Here is a 19484-nt window from a genome sequence, read left to right on the forward strand (position 1 = left end):
AGGACCCCTCTGGGGACTCGAGGTCTGGTATGGGTGTCCCCTTTGTCGACTCTGTCACCGGGCCTGCCTATAGTACTAGTGTTCCTTAGAAAATAACTCCCACCTCCCACAGTAGTAGTGCCACACATAATGCTCACACTAGTAGTGCCCTTTACACATAACGCCAACAGTAGTAGTGCTTGAAGATACTCCTATCCTCTCCCGTATATATATTTAGCAATTGTGTGCCCCATGTTCCCCTTCCCTTATTTTTTTTTATTTTCTATTCCCCTTATATTTTTATGCTCATTATTACCCAAGGCCTTTATATATTTTATTTCCATCACCCTCCACTTCTATAACCCACCCCTAATATATTTTATGCCCATCAGGCCCCACCAGATATATACTGTTAGCACATCATCCCCCCCACCATCCCCTTATATAATGTATGCACATCTACCCCTTATCTATACTATATTGATGCACACTTTTTTAATGTATCTTTAGTTAGCTGTAGCTTGGGGCAGTTCTTTAAGAAACGCAACAGCTTGCTTCAGGCAGTACAGTGCTGGGTGTAGCTCCAGCCGGGGACATAGAGATGCAGGGAGCCAGGGACAGCCAAGACCAGGGCTATGTACTGCTACATTATCAATATACAAGTTTTATAGCGGGTGCCCGGCAATGCTGCTTGTATCAGCCATGGCAGCAGCATCATATTTTGAGTGGGTGGAGGCACTACCCACCACACGACCCTCCCCATCTACTGCCAACACAGCTAGTCACTGAGCCCGTGCTGGTTGTTAAGTAGTGGCAGTAGCTAGCTCTGTGATTGCGGGGGGGGGAGGGGTGTAGGGGTGTGGCAGGATTGCATTCTGTCATCTGATGGGGTAGAGTGTGGAAATGAGGGCAGCACTTGGTGACACCTAAGGTGCACACTTCACTACAGTACAGCCAGGTCCTTCCTCTGGTAATGATAAGAAGCAGCACTCAAGTCTCCACCATTTGTCCCTCCCATAATGGCCTGCAGTGCCGGCATGCATGATTATGTCATGAGGAGTGATGTACAGCACTGAGCACCCAGCATCGTTTCCAGGGAGACTGCGACAGTACAGACCCAGCAGCGGTGTACAGGCAGGCGGGTGTCTGAAATTCTGAGTCAGCGGGGCTGCGGAAGCTTGGTGCCAGGGATGAGTGGATGCCGCCACAGACAAGTCAGTGGTTGGGATGGGGTGCATGTGTGCAATGCGTTTTGGTGTCACCCCATTGAAGGGTGACACCCGAGTGCAGGCTGCACCCCCCTCATGACGCCACTGATTGAACTGTAGTATAGGATTAGAATACTTGTCTGAATTCTGAGGCTACTAATACTTAGGAATAAGCAGGATAAATAATAGAACAAACTCCTTGAGGTAGACTTAAGTAGTACTCTATCAGCTAGTACTGGAGAAGGCAGAATTGGTATAAAGGAACTGAAAACTGTACTAATATGCTGACCGGGCTAGAACTAGAATGATGACACTTCTTGCATGAGCTGGTACTGAACTAGCGTAAAACCGAACTGGAGTGCTGACTGGGCTGGAAATAGAATGATGACTCTTCTGGTACAAGAACCAAACTGGAGTGCTGACCAGGGTGGAACCAGACTTGACTGCAGTGGAACCAGTCTTGGAACCAGACTGGAATGCAAGGAGCTGTGCTTGAAACAAGAGTAGAATGAAATGTAGCCGGGCTTGGAATATTACTGAACTGGCTGGTACTGGAAATATTGCTGGACCAGCTGGCATTGGGAGTATCGCTGGACCGACTGTCATGCGGAGCATCACTGGACTGGCTGGCACCAGAGTATCACTGGACCAGCTGGAACCAGGAGTATCGCTGGACTGGCTTTAACCAGGAGTATAGGTGAACTGGCTAGAACTGAGAGACTGGTCTGGCTTGGACTGGGAGATTGGATTGGCTGGGACTGGGAGACTGGACCAGCTAGAACTGGGTGATTGGACCAGCAGGGACCAGAGGACTGGACTGGCTGGGACTGGGAGACTGGACAGTCTGGGACCAGGAATATAGCAAACAGCACCACTTGTACATGGTTGTTCAGGAGCTGTTAACAATACAGAATTGAGACCTGGAATCATAGCAGGAAGAAACGTTGTTCAGGCCATTTACTAGTAACAGTGAAGATCCTTTTATTCCCCTTGCTATGCAGTGATAGGACAGTGGAGTCAGCTGATCAGAATGAGGCCTGCAGTTGGTGAAGTGTAGATCAGTTGGAGATCATGGGGTGCAATAATGACATAGACTATCACAGCACTGCACATAGGAGCTTGCATAAACCTCAGGCACACAGATAATTACCAGCTGACGTGAAATTCCATGCTGCAATCTGGAGTCAGCACAGGTGCTAAATCAGCCTGGGTAAAGTGCTGCAGCAGCAACACTGTCTTAAACTGAATGTATGGCAGCTTGAAAACTAGAATGCTCAGCAGATACCAAGTCAGAAATTGAAACAAAAGTCAATATGAAATTCTGAAACAAGGCTGAGTGAACTCTGGGATAATGCAGGAAATTATGGCCTATAGGACAGGAGGCTGAGGTAAGACACAGGGCTGGTTACTACAACATTGGAGATTTAGGACCTTATTCAGTAAATATTGAAAACAAATTTAAATTTGCAATCTGGCCGATTATCGAATTACTGCGCATGTGCAGCATTTGCATTGCACACACGATTGTAAATATAGCAACAGAAATTGCGTACACAACATGATTGCAATGCAACCGCTGTTTGACTGACAGGAAACCAGAGTTCCTGGGTGGAAACCTGCCATATTCTGGATGTGTCTGAAAAAACACAAGCATGCCCAGGCATTTTTAAGGTGGGCCTCTGACATCAGCGATGAACAATTCCAGCCTCTTCTGTCACAAGAATTGTGGATGACCTCGCCTGGTGCAGTTAGGAAAAATCCTTGATGTTCTGGGAATTGCATATGATATTGCGATCAGCCTGCATATTGCAATGCATTCACCAATTTCTGTAATGGGTGTTTTTTTTCTCCATTTCTGGGTGGCAACTATTTGATCGCAGCAACTGCTTTTTTGCAGAAATTGCAATCCTTACTGAATGAGATCCTTAAGTCAGGTTCATGACACATAGTGTGGGGTGGGTCTGTACTCATAGTGTTGGAGGCTGTAGAATAGTTGCAAGAAATGCATTGGCAAAATAACAAAACAACACTAGTCTCTAAATATGGAAGCATGGTTGGAGTTTGTCAGCAGGGTTGGTGTAGTGGTTAGCATTACTGACATACAGCAGGTCATGAGTTAAATTCCTATCTAAGGTCTATATGTGTGGAGTTTGTATGTACTCACTAATTCACTTTGGTTTCCTCATGCACACAAATAATACTGGGAGGCTAACTGTCTTTTGACCCACAAAATAAAAAAATTACCTTAGTGCATATGTTTGTTCATATGATAAGGAATATCCACTAGAAAATATTTTCCTGCATTACTGCAGTGATTTGCAGGGTGCAGTCATGTACAGAGTCTGCGGAACCCTATCACTGACTTCCCCTTCCAAGTTCTGGAACTGGTGGCCGGTCCAGTAAAGTTAATTTTATTTAATGTGGTGCAGCATGTATGATGTCACACTGCACTGCTGAGAGGCAGAGCAACTGTGATATGAAGAGGAGCAGCCAAGAGAACACAAAGGATATGTTAAGCAACTGTGGGCTCTAGCTAGAGAGATGTAGGGGGCTGGAGCCAGAAAGACACTGGATGGCTAGTAGTGATGAGCGGGTTCGGATCCTTGGGATCCGAACCCGCCCGAACTTCACCTTTTTTTTCACGGGTCCGAGCAACTCGGATCCTCCCGCCTTGCTCGGTTAACCCGAGCGCGCCCGAACGTCATCATCCCGCGGTCGGAGTCTCGCGAGATTCGTATTCTATATAAGGAGCCGCGAGTCGCCACCATTTTTCACTCGTGCATTGGAGATGATCGTGAGAGGACGTGGCTGGCATCCTCTCAGTTTCTATGTTCAGTGGGCTGCAAATATCTGTGCTCAGTGTGCTGCAAATATCTGTGCTCAGTGTGCTGCAAATATCTGTGCTCAGTGTGCTGCATGTGCAAATATCTACGTTCTCTGCCTGAAAAATGCTCCATATCTGTGCTCAGTATGCTGCAAATATCTGTGCTCAGTGTGCTAATTGCTTTATTGTGGGGACTGGGGACCAGCAGTAGTATATAGTAGGAGGACAGTGCAGAGTTTTGCTGACCAGTGACCACTAGTATTATACGTTCTCTGCCTGAAAAACGCTCCATATCTGTGCTGCATTGTAGTATATAATAGGAGGACAGTGCAGAATTTTGCTGACCACCAGTATAACTATATATATATAGCAGTACGGTACAGTAGTCCACTGCTCTACCTACCTCTGTGTCGTCAAGTATACTATCCATCCATACCTGTGGTGCATTTCAGTTTTGCACAGTTTGCTGACCACCAGTAAATAATATATAGCAGTACGGTACAGTAGGCCACTGCTCTACCTACCTCTGTGTCGTCAAGTATACTATCCATCCATACCTGTGGTGCATTTCAGTTTTGCACAGTTTGTTGACCACCAGTATATAATATATAGCAGTACGGTACAGAAGGCCACTGCTCTACCTACCTCTGTGTCATCAAGTATACTATCCATCCATACCTGTGGTGCATTTCAGTTTTGCACAGTTTGCTGACCACCAGTATATAATATATAGCAGTACGGTACAGAAGGCCACTTCTCTACCTACCTCTGTGTCATCAAGTATACTATCCATCCATTCCTGTGGTGCATTTCAGTTTTGCACAGTTTGCTGACCACCAGTTCATAATATATAGCAGTACGGTACAGTAGGCCACTGCTCTACCTACCTCTGTGTCGTCAAGTATACTATCCATCCATACCTGTGGTGCATTTCAGTTTTGCACAGTTTGCTGACCACCAGTATATAATATATAGCAGTACGGTAAAGTAGGCCACTGCTCTACCTACCTCTGTGTCGTCAAGTATACTATCCATCCATACCTGTGGTGCATTTCAGTTTTGCACAGTTTGCTGACCACCAGTATATAATATATAGCAGTACGGTACAGTAGGCCACTGCTCTACCTACCTCTGTGTCGTCAAGTATACTATCCATCCATACCTGTGGTGCATTTCAGTTGTGCGCAGTATATATAGTAGTAGGCCATTGCTATTGATATATTACTGGCATATAATTCCACACATTAAAAAATGGAGAACAAAAATGTGGAGGGTAAAATAGGGAAAGATCAAGATCCACTTTCACCTCGTGCTGAAGCTGCTGCCACTAGTCATGGCCGAGACGATGAAATGCCATCAACGTCGTCTGCCAAGGCCGATGCCCAATGTCATAGTAGAGAGCATGTAAAATCCAAAAAAATAAAGCTCAGTAAAATGACCCAAAAATCTAAATTAAAATCGTCTGAGGAGAAGCTTAAACTTGCCAATGTGCCATTTACGACACGGAGTGGCAAGGAATGGCTGAGGGCCTGGTCTATGTTCATGGCTAGTGGTTCAGCTTCACATGAGGATGGAAGCACTCATCCTCCTGCTAGAAAACTTAAAAGAGTTAAGATGGCAAAAGCACAGCAAAGAACTGTGCGTTCTTCTAAATCACAAATCCCCAAGGAGAGTCCAATTGTGTCGGTTGCGATGCCTGACCTTCCCAACACTGGACGGGAAGAGGTTGCGCCTATCACCATTTGCACGCCCCCTGCAAGTCCTGGAAGGAGCACCTGCAGTCCAGTTCCTGATAGTCAAATTGAAGATGTCACTGTTGAAGTACACCAGGATGAGAATATGGGTGTTGCTGGCGCTGAGGAGGAAATTGAAAAGGAGGATTCTGATGGTGAGGTGCTTTGTTTAAGTCAGGCACCCGGGGAGACACCTGTTGTCCGTGGGACAAATATGGCCATTGACATGCCTGGTCAAAATACAAAAAAAAAAATCACCTCTTCGGTGTGGAATTATTTCAACAGAAATGCGGACAACTGGTGTCAAGCCGTGTGTTGCCTTTGTCAAGCTGTAATAAGTAGGGGTAAGGACGTTAACCACCTAGGAACATCCTCCTTTATACGTCACCTGGACCGCATTCATCAGAAGTCAGTGACAAGTTCAAAAACTTTGGATGACAGCGGAAGCAGTCCACTGACCACTAAATCCCTTCCTCTTGTAACCAAGCTCCTGCAAACCACACCACCAACTCCCTCAGTGTCAATTTCCTCCTTAGACAGGAAAGCCAATAGTCCTGCAGGCCATGTCACTGTCAAGTCTGATGAGTCCTCTCCTGCCTGAGATTCCTCCGATGCATCCTTGAGTGTAACGCCTACTGCTGCTGGCGCTGCTGTTGTTGCTGCTGGGAGTCGATCGTCATCCCAGAGGGGAAGTCGGAAGACCACTTGGACTACTTCCAGTAAGCAATTGACTGTCCAACAGTCCTTTGCGAGGAAGATGAAATATCACAGCAGTCATACTGCTGCAAAGCGGATAACTCAGGCCTTGGTAGCCTGGGTGGTGAGAAACGTGTTTCCGGTATCCACCGTTAATTCACAGGGAACTAGAGACTTGATTGAGGTACTGTGTCCCCGGTACCAAATACCATCTAGGTTCCATTTCTCTAGGCAGGCGATACCGAAAATGTACACAGACGTCAGAAAAAGAGTCACCAGTGTCCTAAAAAATGCAGTTGTACCCAATGTCCACTTAACCACGGACATGTGGACAAGTGGAGCACGGCAGACTCAGGACTATATGACTGTGACAGCCCAATGGGTAGATGTATTGCCTCCCGCAGCAAGAACAGCAGCGGCGGCACCAGTAGCAGCATCTCGCAAACGCCAACTCGTTCCTAGGCAAGCTACGCTTTGTATCACCGCTTTACATAAGAGGCACACAGCTGACAACCTCTTACGGAAACTGAGGAACATCATCGCAGAATGGCTTACCCCAATTGGACTCTCCTGGGGATTTGTGACATCGGACAACGCCACCAATATTGTGCGTGCATTACATCTGGGCAAATTCCAGCATGTCCCATGTTTTGCACATACATTGAATTTGGTGGTGCAGAATTATTTAAAAAACGAGAGGGGCGTGCAAGAGATGCTGTAGGTGGCCCGAAGAATTGCGGGCCACTTTCGGCATTCAGCCACCGTGTGCCGAAGACTGGAGCACCAGCAAACAGTCCTGAACCTGCCCTGCCATCATCTGAAGCAAGAGGTGGTAACGAGGTGGAATTCAACCCTCTATATGCTTCAGAGGATGGAGGAGCAGCAAAAGGCCATTCAAGACTATACATCTGCCTACGATATAGGCAAAGGAGGGGGAATGCACCTGACTCAAGCGCAGTGGAGAATGATTTCAACGTTGTGCAAGGTTCTGCAACCCTTTGAACTTGCCACATGTGTAGTCAGTTCAGACACTGCCAGCCTGAGTCAGGTCATTCCCCTCATCAGGCTTTTGCAGAAGAAGCTGGAAAAATTGAAGGAGGCGCTAAAACAGAGCGATTCCGCTAGGCATATGGGACTTGTGGATGGAGCCCTTAATTCACTTAACCAGGATTCACGGGTGGTCAATCTGTTGAAATCAGAGCACTACATTTTGGCCACCGTGCTCGATCCTAGATTTAAAACCTACGTTGTATCTCTCTTTCCGGCAGACACAAGTCTGCAGGGGTTCAAAGACCTGCTGGTGAGAAAATTGTCAAGTCAAGCGGAACGTGACCCGTCAACAGCTCCTCATTCACATTTTTCCGCAACTGGGGGTGCGAGGAAAAGGCTAAGAATTTCCGAGCCCACCCGCTGGCGGTGATGCAGGGCAGTCTGAAGCGAGTGCTGACATCTGGTCCAGACTGAAGGACCTGCCAACGATTACTGACATGTCGTCTACTGTCACTGCATATGATTCTGTCACCATTGAAAGAATGGTGGAGGATTATATGAGTGACCGCATCCAAGTAGGCACGTCTGACAGTCCGTACGTATACTGGCAGGAAAAAGAGGCAATTTGGAGGCCTTTGCACAAACTGGCTTTATTTAACCTAAGTTGCCCCCCCCTCCAGTGTGTACTCTGAAAGAGTGTTTAGTGCAGCCGCTCACCTTGTCAGCAATTAGCGTACGAGGTTACTTCCAGAAAATGTGGAGAAGATGATGTTCATCAAAATTAATTATAATTAATTCCTCCGTGGAGACATTCACCAGCAATTGCCTCCTGAAAGTGCACAGGGACCTGAGTTGTTGGATTCCAGTGGGGACGAATAATAATCTATGAGGAGGGGGATGTACACAGTGAAAGGGGTGAGGAATCGGAGGAAGAGGAGGAGGTGGACATCTTGCCTCTGTAGAGCCAGTTTGTGCAAGGAGAGATTGATTGCTTCTTTTTTGGGTGGGGGCCCAAACCAACCAGTCATTTCAGTCACAGTCGTGTGGCAGACCCTGTCGCTGAAATGATGGGTTTGTTAAAGTGTGCATGTCCTGTTTATACAACATAAGGGTGGGTGGGAGGGCCCAAGGACAATTCCATCTTGCACCACTTTTTTCTTTCATTTTTCTTTGCATCATGTGCTGTTTGGGGACTATTCTTTAAATCTGCCATCCTGTATGACACTGCAGTGCCACTCCTAGATGGGCCAGGTGTTTGTGTCGGCCACTTGGGTCACTTAGCTTAGTCATACAGCTACCTCATTGCGCCCCTTTTTTTTTTCTTTGCATCATGTGCTGTTGGGGACTATTTTTTTGAAGTGCCATCCTGTCTGACACTGCAGTGCCACTCCTAGATGGGCCAGGTGTTTGTGTCGGCCACTTGTGTCGCTTAGCTTAGTCACACAGCTACCTCATTGCGCCTCTTTTTTTCTTTGCATCATGTGCTGTTTGGGGACTATTTTTTTGAAGTGCCATCCTGTCTGACACTGCAATGCCACTCCTAGATGGGCCAGGTGTTTGTGTCGGCCACTTGGGTCGCTTAGCTTAGTCATCCAGTGACCTCTGTGCAAATTTTAGGACTAAAAATAATATTGTGAAGTGTTCAGAATAGACTGAAAATGAGTGGAAATTATGGTTATTGAGGTTAATAACACTATGGGATCAAAATGACCCCCAAATTCTATGATTTAAGCTGTTTTTGATGGTTTTTTGTAAAAAAACACCCGAATCCAAAACACACCCGAATCCGACAAAAAAATTTCAGGGAGGTTTTGCCAAAACGCGTCCGAATCCAAAACACGGCCGCGGAACCGAATCCAAAACCTAAACACAAAACCCGAAAAATTTCCGGTGCACATCACTAATGGCTAGAGAGAAAGAAGAAGGTGTGGAGCTGGAAAGGCAGACATAAACTGGTGTTGGAAAAACACTGGTGGGGGTAGTTGGAAAGAAACTGGGGAACTAGAGAGACTGAAAGGGTCTATAGTTGGAGAGACACTGTGGAGCTGTAGAGACAGAAAGGAGATTGGAAAAGATAAGGTTTTGTCATCTCTGTGTATGCGGGTGTAGATTAACACTTGCAGATCAGCAGCCACCTAGTGAAGAGGTAGTCAGCCTCTTCTGCATAGCAATCACCAAGAATATAGAATATACAATTAAAAGGTTAATTTTTAGCTGTATTATATAATCACACTATGTTACTTGAATGTGTCAATCATAATTAGTCTCTAACCACAAAATATTCAATGCAATCCTATTTTGTCATATGTAAATGAAGGAATAAAATGTTCAGGTTGCTGTAAGTCTGTATAGGACCCAAATTGATCTCATCTATTGATGGTCAAAAAGTTATACATTTTGTGGCACATATGGCATTAATTGAATGTTTACACAATGTCTTCACCATAAGATCACAGTCTTCTAGAGAAGTCATTGAAGCCTCTCACAAGAGACTTGGACAAACGACACCATTTGTCATATACCACTACCCTTAGCATGGGCGTAACTAGGGGGGGGGGGCTAAGGGGGCATGCACACTGGGCGCCGATTGTGAATGGGTGCAGAGATTGTTGACAGGAGACCCTAGGCTGCAGCAGGCAGCGATCAGTGACATCAGTGGAGCAGCCAGCGGTAGGTGTTGCTCTACAGAACCTCCCGGCAGCAGACACAGATGGAGAAAGGTAGAGACTTGCGATATTGCGAGACTGCAGGACCACATGACCTTTGACCTGGAATCTAGAGGAATTGCTCAGTATCTACCCTCGGCTCACACAGTGTGTTAACCGTGCATCTAATGCTAATCTGATGGCACCAGGTTCTGGCACACACATTCTGACAAACCATCAACAGTACAGCCAGTAAGTGAAGGTATCCAATGGGTGGGACGCTGCAAAACAGGAGATATGTAACATGCTTACATATCTGTTACATACTGATACTTATTTTGAATGATAACATATTTACGCATGAAAAAACATATTTATATGGAACATTGTATTAAGGTGTATAACGGGCAATATTGTTAGTTTTTGTAGAGGTTGCATTAGATTTGCCCATAGAGGGCACACAGAAACGTTTTTGTTGAGATTTGGGTGTATATATCTGTTGTGCTGTATCCTGCACACTACACAACTTTACTATGTAATGCATTGCCTGCTCTGATTGCTGAAGCCATGTGCGCCATCTGGCTGTTCTACCCGCACTTAGCTCCTTCTACCTGCTGCTGCTTTTGCCCGAGGGATAGATAATGTCTGGCACTTCTAATGTGTGGCATAGTGTGCAAGGGACATTACTGTGTAGCACTATGTGTATAAGGTGCATTACTACTGAGTGGTGTAGCATGTATAAGGAGCACTATTGTGTGGTATAATGTGAATAACGGACACTACTGTGTGACGTAACGTGAATAAGTAGCATTTCTGTGTGGCATAATGTTAATAAGTCATACTACTGTGCAGTATACTTTGAATAAGGTTGCAACAACTGCGTGATGGGGGGCGTCAAATAAGTGCCTTGCCCCGTGTGACAAAAAGCCTAGTTTTGGCCCTTCCCTTAGCTTCACCAACCTACAGTAGGTGAAGCAGACATCGGGGTAAATTTACTAAAATGGGAGTTCTATTTAAACCAAACTGCCCTTTTTTCCATATGTCCCTCCCTTTAGCTGCACCAACCAATTATAGGTGAAATGGACAGGACACACATACAGGAGAAAGCGTCTGTATTTCTACCTTCCTGATGAGCTCTAGGGGGGGCTTAATAAGCAGGTTTTGGAGAGGTTTGCTGATCTAATAGGCAGGATAAATATTACCTTTTCACTGCCATATACAATCCAAGCCAGTAAAACCATAGTAACAGCCTTTCAATGGGCTTTCTTTCCCCTAAATGACCACTAAAAAGGTGTGTGCAGCTTTCAAAACTAATACATGTACCTGCGGTATCAATAGTAAATCAATATTTTTCCCTTCAAAAAAATCCCACTCTATACAGCAGATTTTTCTAAACAAAAAATATGGTTCACTTTCTGCCAGCCTGGCAGCTTTCATTACACCATTAACTTTCTACAACAGTTTTAAATTTCCTAGGGTAACATCATTCTAGTAATGAAACAAGTCTTGGAATTGGGGACCAGTCCTCAGTACCATCAGGTGGCACCAAAGTTTCCATAACGTTGTCTGTGGCCCAGGCTTGTTTGTCCAGTCTTCTTGGGCAAGACTTTGGATGAGTAGCAGTCATGGACCTGTATCCAAAATCCATAAACAACAGTAATGTAGACTTCTTTCTTAAATACAGTGAGTGTTAAACTGGTTCCTTTAAGGTTGGCCATTTGACCAGTGTATCAATTGCCAACATGCCCAGCTGGATCAGAGCAGCATCAACTTCTTGGAACAAGGGAAAGTCTCACAACAAAATAAAGTAGTACGGTAATTTTGGGACTATAGTAGCCACTACAGTATACATTAGTCTTTTTAAGGTAAGGGGTAAACAAACTCGCTCATATTCCTCTGTAACTTCATGAATGCATAGCACTATCACCTCCGGTAACCTAGCCAACATTCTTTTTGTAATGATAGAACAAGATAGTAATGTCAGCCCAAACAGGCTATTGGTTTTTTAGTACAGTCACCAAAAACAGCAAATAACTCCCTGTACAGGGGAACATGGTGCAGCAAGAAGGAAAGGCAGGACCCAGCCTAGCCACTGTACAGTCCATGTGTTCCTGATGACTTGGAAAATCAGCATAGAAATGCCTGGGTTCACCACTTTCAAAGCACTAAAGTGGAGAGACTTAGCTCACTAGCTCCACTGTTGTCAGGGTCACCCTTTTTCCAGCATAAGCTTTGGATTCTCCTCAAGAGCCCTTTACATGTGTTGCTGTTCTGAATATTGGTCTATTGCCAGGAGCCCTTTACATGTGTTGCTATGCCAAAATTGGTCTATTGCCAGGGCAAGTTCCTCATACAGATGTGTCCACTATTACCTTTCTGAAAAAAGTATCATGGCCTGCCGTTCATGGCACGAGATAAGATTTCCTCTTAAGATATACACGGCAAGCCATGTGTGTCTCCTCTGAAATATAGTGCAGTACCACTTTTCAGACAGCAGGTGGCATTTTCAAAAACTGAGCAAGCAGAAAGTCTGATAAAGAGATTCTAGAGGGAGTAGTTCAGACCTGATTCTAGCAGCATTTTATTTGCAAATGGGCAAAACCATGGGGGTCATTCCGAAATGATCGCACGCTAGGTTGTTTTGCAGCGGTGCGATCAGGTCGAAACTGCACATGCGTATGCACCTCAATGCGCATGTGCGTCGTACGGGTACAAAGCGGATCATTGCTGAGCAATGGATTTAACGAAGAATCGATTCGCACAGCAGATAGCAAGGAGATTGACAGGAAGAGGGCATTTGTGGGTGGCAACTGAACGCTTTCTGGGAGTGTTTGGAAAAACGCAGGCGTGTCCAAGCGTTTGCAGGGCAGGTGTCTGACGTCAATTCCGGACACGAACAGGCTAAAGTGTTTGCCCCGAATTTACATCAGACACCCACCCTGCAAACGCATTGACACACCTGCGTTTTTCCAAACACTCCCAGAAAACGGTCAGTTGACATCCACAAATGTTTTCTTCCAGTCAGTCTCCTTGCGATTGTCTGTGTGAATGGATTCTTCATTAAATCCATTGCTCAGCAACGATCCACTTTGTACCTGTGCGACGCGCCTGCGTATTGCGGTGCACACACATGCGCAGTTATGACCTGATCGCAGCGCAACGAAACAACCTAGCGTGCAATCAGGCCTGCATGACCCCCATGGTTTTGCCCATCTGCTAACAAAATTGCAGCTATGGGGGGGTCATTCCGAGTTGATCGTAGTCCTGCAAAATTTTGCAGGGCTACGATCAGGAACAGAGACATGCGGGGGATGCCCAGCACAGGGCCAGTCCGCCCCGCAGGTCAGTTACGCCCCCCCCCCCTGCAGAAGTGCAGAAGTATTGCACAGCGGCGATGCTTTTGTACTTCAGGAGTAGCTCCCGGCCAGCGCAGCTTTAGCGTGCTGGCCGGGAGCTACTCATTACTACACGGCCCGCAGCGGCTGGTCAGCAGCAGCGATCGGGTCAGAATGACCCCCATGAGCCGTGTGTGCAGGGCAATTTATCCATCATGCACACGGGAATATCAGCTGCAGCCGCTAATTGTGAAGTATTAATATTTTTCCAATACATCTCTCATACTAACTTCCAACATGTACCTGGCTCAATGTTGCCTACATGTTTAAAAAAATCTTTTTCCTTGTGATTGATAATGTGCTGATGAAGAGTTCATACAAACTCCACACAGAGATTCAATATAGAAATTATGATACTAACTAAAAGGCACTATTGATACTTGTCATTTTTTGCAATTGTTTGGTGGTTAAGGTGTGAGTAGAGAGAATTTTTGGTATTTCAATACCACATATATTTCACTGGGATCCGGTCTGAAGATCGACAGTGTCTGCCATACAAGTGGGTGCTGCGTCTGTCTGCCACAAATCGGTCCAGCGCTGAGGCTGTGTTGCTATAATAAGTCACTGGGTGCTCTGTCTGCCATACAAGTGGGTGCTGTGCCTGTCTGCCACAAATCAGTCCAGTGCTTGGGCTGTGCTCCATAATAAGTCACTGGGTGCTCTGTGTGCCATACAAGTGGGTGCTGTGCCTGTCTGCCACAAATCAGTCCTGTGCTTGGGCTGTGCTGCATTAATAAGTCACTGGGTGCTCTGTCTGCCATACAAGTGGGTGCTGTGCCTGTCTGCCACAAATCAGTCCTGTGCTTGGGCTGTGCTCCATAAGTCAGTGGGTGCTCTGCCTGCCATACAAGTGGGTGAAGAAACATGAGACCCAGGGCCTGATCAGCCATAAGGCTGCAGCCTGGATAGCTGAGTCCTGGGGGGGCGCAGCACCGGCACAATAGATGCTTAGGCTCTACCTACTACTGGAAGCTGCAGATTCCATGCAGATCGCATTGGAAGACGGCCCTTATAGGAGACAGATGCCAGGGGTATTACTAGACCATTACCCAGCGCTACCCAGAATGAGCATGTAACCCCCTGGCTCTAAGCATATAACCCCTATGGCAAAAAGCATATGTAACCCCTGGCAACGAGCATGTAACCCCTGGCCACGAGTATGTGACCGGGTCAGACTTCCGGTCAGCAGAATCAAGGATGCCGGTGGCTTCTCCTCCCACCTCTAGCCACCAACAGCACCGTGGGCAGCAACATGGACATCCATATGTGCAGGGTAATTTATCCATCAGGCACACGGGAATATCAGCAGCGGCAGCTAATTGTGAAGTATTAATATATCTCCAATACATGTGGGAGTGCCAGCAGTGTCCTCGGTGCAGAGGTGTAGGTGGTGTAATCAGTGCAGGAGGGCTGGCAGTATCCCCGGTGCAGGAGTGTCAGTAGTGCGGGAGATGTGCTCCTTGTACTTGGTTGATGGTACCGTGGACACTTCTGGCACTCCCGCACTGCTAGCACCCCACTGCCCTCTTTTTTGGAGGCACAAGTATTATTTATATATTTTTAAAAAGATTATTATTATATATATATTTTTTTTTAATGGGATGGGAAAAACCCCCCAAAAATTGCGTGGGGTCCCCCCTCCAAAGCATAACCAGCCTCGGGCTCTTCGAGCTGGTCCTGGTTCTAAAAATCCGGGGGGAAAATGGACGGGCATCCCCTGTATTTTTAAAACCAGCACCGGGCTCTGTGCCTGGTGCTGGTGCAAAAAATACGGGGGACAAAAAGAGTAGGGGTCCCCCGTATTTTTTACACCAGCATCGGGCTCCACTAGCTGGACAGATAATGCCACAGCCGGGGGTCACTTTTATACAGTGCCCTGCGGCCATGGCATTAAATATCCAACTAGTCACCCCTGGCCAGGGTACCCTGGGGGAGTGGGGACCCCTTCAATCAAGGGGTCCACCCCCCAGCCACCCAAGGGCCAGGGGTGAAGCCCGAGGCTGTCCCCCCATCCAAAGGCTGCGGATGGGGGGCTGATAGCCTTGAGAAAATTGAAAGAATATTGTTTTTTCCAGTAGTACTACAAGTCCCAGCAAGCCTCCTCCGCAAGCTGGTACTTGGAGAACCACAAGTACCAGCATGCGGGAGAAAAACGTGCCCGCTGGTACCTGTAGTTCTAATGGAAAAAAAATACCCAAATAAAAACAGGAGACACACACCGTGACAGTAAAACTTTATTTCACACATGTCGACACACACATACTTACCTATGTTGACTGTTTTCTGCCCAGCGATATCGGTGATCACACGGGCTCAGCAAGATCACTCAGCACACAGAGCTGCACCAGCGATGTGTGCTGAGCGATCTGTCACTGCCCGTGTTTGCAATAGAGAAAACATGGGTGATGACTAGATCTTTCAAGCATGCAGGGACACACATCACTATCGCTATACACACATAGCGATTTGTGCTGTATTTCTAAGTGACTCAGCAAATCAATTAGAAAAGCAGCCCAAATCGCTATGTGTGTGTGATCGTATTCAGGTCATTCTGATGTAGAGTATTGCCAGCTTTAGAGTCCAGTTCTTAATTGTGTAGGTGTGAAAATCTCAGTGTGAGAGGCCTTTGAAGTAGATTCCTTGGGGAATAGAGTTACAGCACAGTAACGTGTATTCTGGGTGGGGGAAGGGCTGCTGTCCTGGAATTTGAAATAAACAGTGAACTTTTAGCAATTCAGAGCCTCAGTTTATTAATGAAAAAATTGGGGTTATTTGTTACTCAGAGCACAGAGGTGAATGAAGTCTAAAGTGACATTAAAGAATAAGTTAATTAAAACCTAATAGTGCTACAAGGTAACGGAACATATTATAAGACTATGCAATGATAAAATAATTCCAACTAAATAGTATAAATATACTGTAAGTTAGACAAAACTGAATGCAATCACTTGGATGCTTTGTACAATCCATACACAATTACAGAATACAGTGTTGCAGAGGTGACTACTTCTTTTTTTTTTTAAACAATTTTCAAGATTGCATAACAAATGTAATACTAGGGTGTAGTACATGTTACAGATAAAATATAACAAATTAATTAATTTAAGCAAGTAGTCTAATTTTGATATTTCAAGCATTTGCAGAAAGGATGAGTACGATAGGTAAAGGGCCCTTTATGCAAATTCTATGCATTATTCGTTTGCGTACTGTCTTTTTTGATGTGTCGACATATGGCCTGTCGACCAATATTGGTCGACCTAATGACTGTTGACCTTCTTTTTGTCGACAATATGATCCATTCCAATTACATGCAGCTGGCTTGTCCATTTCTTTCTATAATCACTGGCAGCACAGAAAATAAATGGTCTACATAATTATTACAGGTCTCCAATGTAAGTACGTTTTTCCAAAATGTATTGATGCCATCAATCAGTTGCTCTTTTGTCCTTGGCTTACATTGAGAACGAATATAACTTTTCATTTGAGACCACACTAGCTCGATAGGATTCATGTCCGGTGATCTGTGAAAAGTCAATAAAGGGAGAGAATTTAAAAATGGAATATTTGGCATTTCATGCTTTACAGGAAGCATCAGTCTACAGGGCAAAACTGTACTTACTCTGGTGGTGTGCGTTGCCAAATGATGCCTTTTTCCTCTATGAATTTGGCCGAAGCACTATGTTTTGGATCATTGTCCTGGAACATTCGATGTCCAGATGACCAATACTTTCTTACATACGGCACTACAGTATCATTAATGATCATGGACTGGAAGAATGTTTTATCCATGATACCTGACGTAGAACAATAAAAAAAACAGGATTTTATATACCTACCAGTAAATCCTTTTCTCGTAGTCCATAGACTTACAGTAGTCACTGGACAGTAGTTCTAAATAGAAAATATTGAAAAACAACATAGTAATGTACATTACTACTGTACTTTATATGTACCTTCAAAAATTAAAATTGGTCCTGGGCCTCTGCGGGAGATACCACCCCACACATGTACTTTTAATGGGTGCTTTGGAGATGGCTTAAATGATAAATGGCCACGTTTGCGGAAGGACCTCCTTGCAAACCTCTCAAGTGCTACAGAAGTTTCATCTGTAAATATGACATTGTCAAAATTTTCTCCAATAGCAATCCATTGACGAGCCTGTTGAACTCTCTTTTCCTTGTTAACATCTCTAATCATGTGAGTCATCCTGTGAAAGGAATGTAAAATGGGATACATTTTACAGTGGAAATAGGATAATTGAGCGTCCAAACTAAGATAATGTTAAAGAAAAATCAGATGCTGATTTCAGAGATGTAATTAGTTTACCGCACTGTATACAAACTGTATAGAAATTGTATTCTAATTGTAATTGAAATTTCAATTTACTGTACAGTACCTAGCACCGGCATAAGTCCAACCAAGTTGCCTCCGCATTCTTTTTATGCTACTACAGGAGATGTCAAGGCCATACTCAGCTTGCAGAATACGACGGAGTTCTATGGCAGTAAGCTCATCATTATCAGCAGTCAGCTCATCTACTATTTTCTTGACTCTCCTAAAGTACAGTCGATGAAAAATTAGAGATTATAATCAAAATGTATAGTATATCTATGCCATATCAGCAAGAATACAGTATTGTCAAAGAGTTTAAATAATAACAAATGACAAGGGTGTATCGTACTGTATGTGTATCGGCAGAGCCGGATTAAGACCATGGGGGGCCTGTGGCTCTTAATACTGTGGAGCCTCTAATAAAAAGAAGGCAGCTGAATATATATATATATATATATATGCAGCAGCTTAATGTGCTCCCCAAGCAGCACACGGCGGACCTGCTGACCTGCCCTGCACTACCGCACTGCAGCAGTGGCCACACAGACAGGACAGCTGAGCTGAGCGACGGCTCAGCTGTCCAATAATGTATGAATGCAGTAGCCAGTCATTGGATGGGCACGCAGGCTGCAGGGACTGGCTGCTTCATTCATATATTATTGGACAGCTGAGCTGTCGCTCAGCTCAGCTGTCCTACCTGTGCGGCCGCCTATGCAGTGAGGACGTGAGCCGGGAGCCCAGCACCGCAGATTGGATCGGAAGAGAGATCCGATCTGTGGTGTGGCAGGGGGCCCTTTGGAAAGGGGGGCCCGGGGTACGTACTCCCTCCCCCCCCTTTAATCCAGCTCTGTGTATCGGTGCTCTCTCCTCCAGCGATTTTGAGCTGAAAGCAGCTCCCTTTTGGTTGTTTGAGCTGCTTTCAGCTCAAAACCGCCCAGTGTGTATGCCCTGGCGATGAACGGTGAGCGCCGAAGTGTGTTTCCGTTTCATCGCCGGCGGCAGCCGTTCATCTGCTGGTATTACCAGCAAATGAATGGTGGGGTGGACGGCTTTCCATAGCGTCCTGCTATGGAAAGCCATTCACCCCCGCTGACATCGCTGGGCAGGGGGGAAATCACTCAGTGTGTATGCACTGAGCAATTTTTAGCCCGGTGATGTCAGCGATCACACGCGCCTCCTGCTCTCTTAAAGAGACCCTGCTTTCATCTATTGTTTGCCTCAACACAAAGGGGGAATGAGAAATGAATTTGGAGACAATTGGTAAGATGTACTAAGCCTTAAAAAGTGATAAAGTGGAGAGTGATAAACCACCAACCAATCAGCTCCTAACTGTCATATTTCAAACACAGCCTGTGACCGGGTAGTAAGGAGCTGATTGGCTGGTACTTTATCACTCAGCATTTTATCACTTTTTAAGCTTCATACATGAGGCCCAGTGCACTGTCCCCAGACAGACAACTAATTAGGTCTCCATTTGCCCTCCCCCCTGCCTTTTGTTAATGCTAATTGATGTTGTATTGAGACTTTTGTACAGTCTCATTCTCATAAAGTAGCACATGCACTGTCTCCAAATTTCTTGTTCCTTCTTTCTGTGTTTTGAGGCAAACAGTGGATGAAAGTCACACAATCACTGTCAGTAATTTAATTACATTATACTGCATCAGTGTATGAAATACTATTTG

Source organism: Pseudophryne corroboree, chromosome 2 (genome assembly GCF_028390025.1).
Source record: "Pseudophryne corroboree isolate aPseCor3 chromosome 2, aPseCor3.hap2, whole genome shotgun sequence".
Classification (NCBI taxonomy): Eukaryota; Metazoa; Chordata; class Amphibia; order Anura; family Myobatrachidae; genus Pseudophryne; species Pseudophryne corroboree.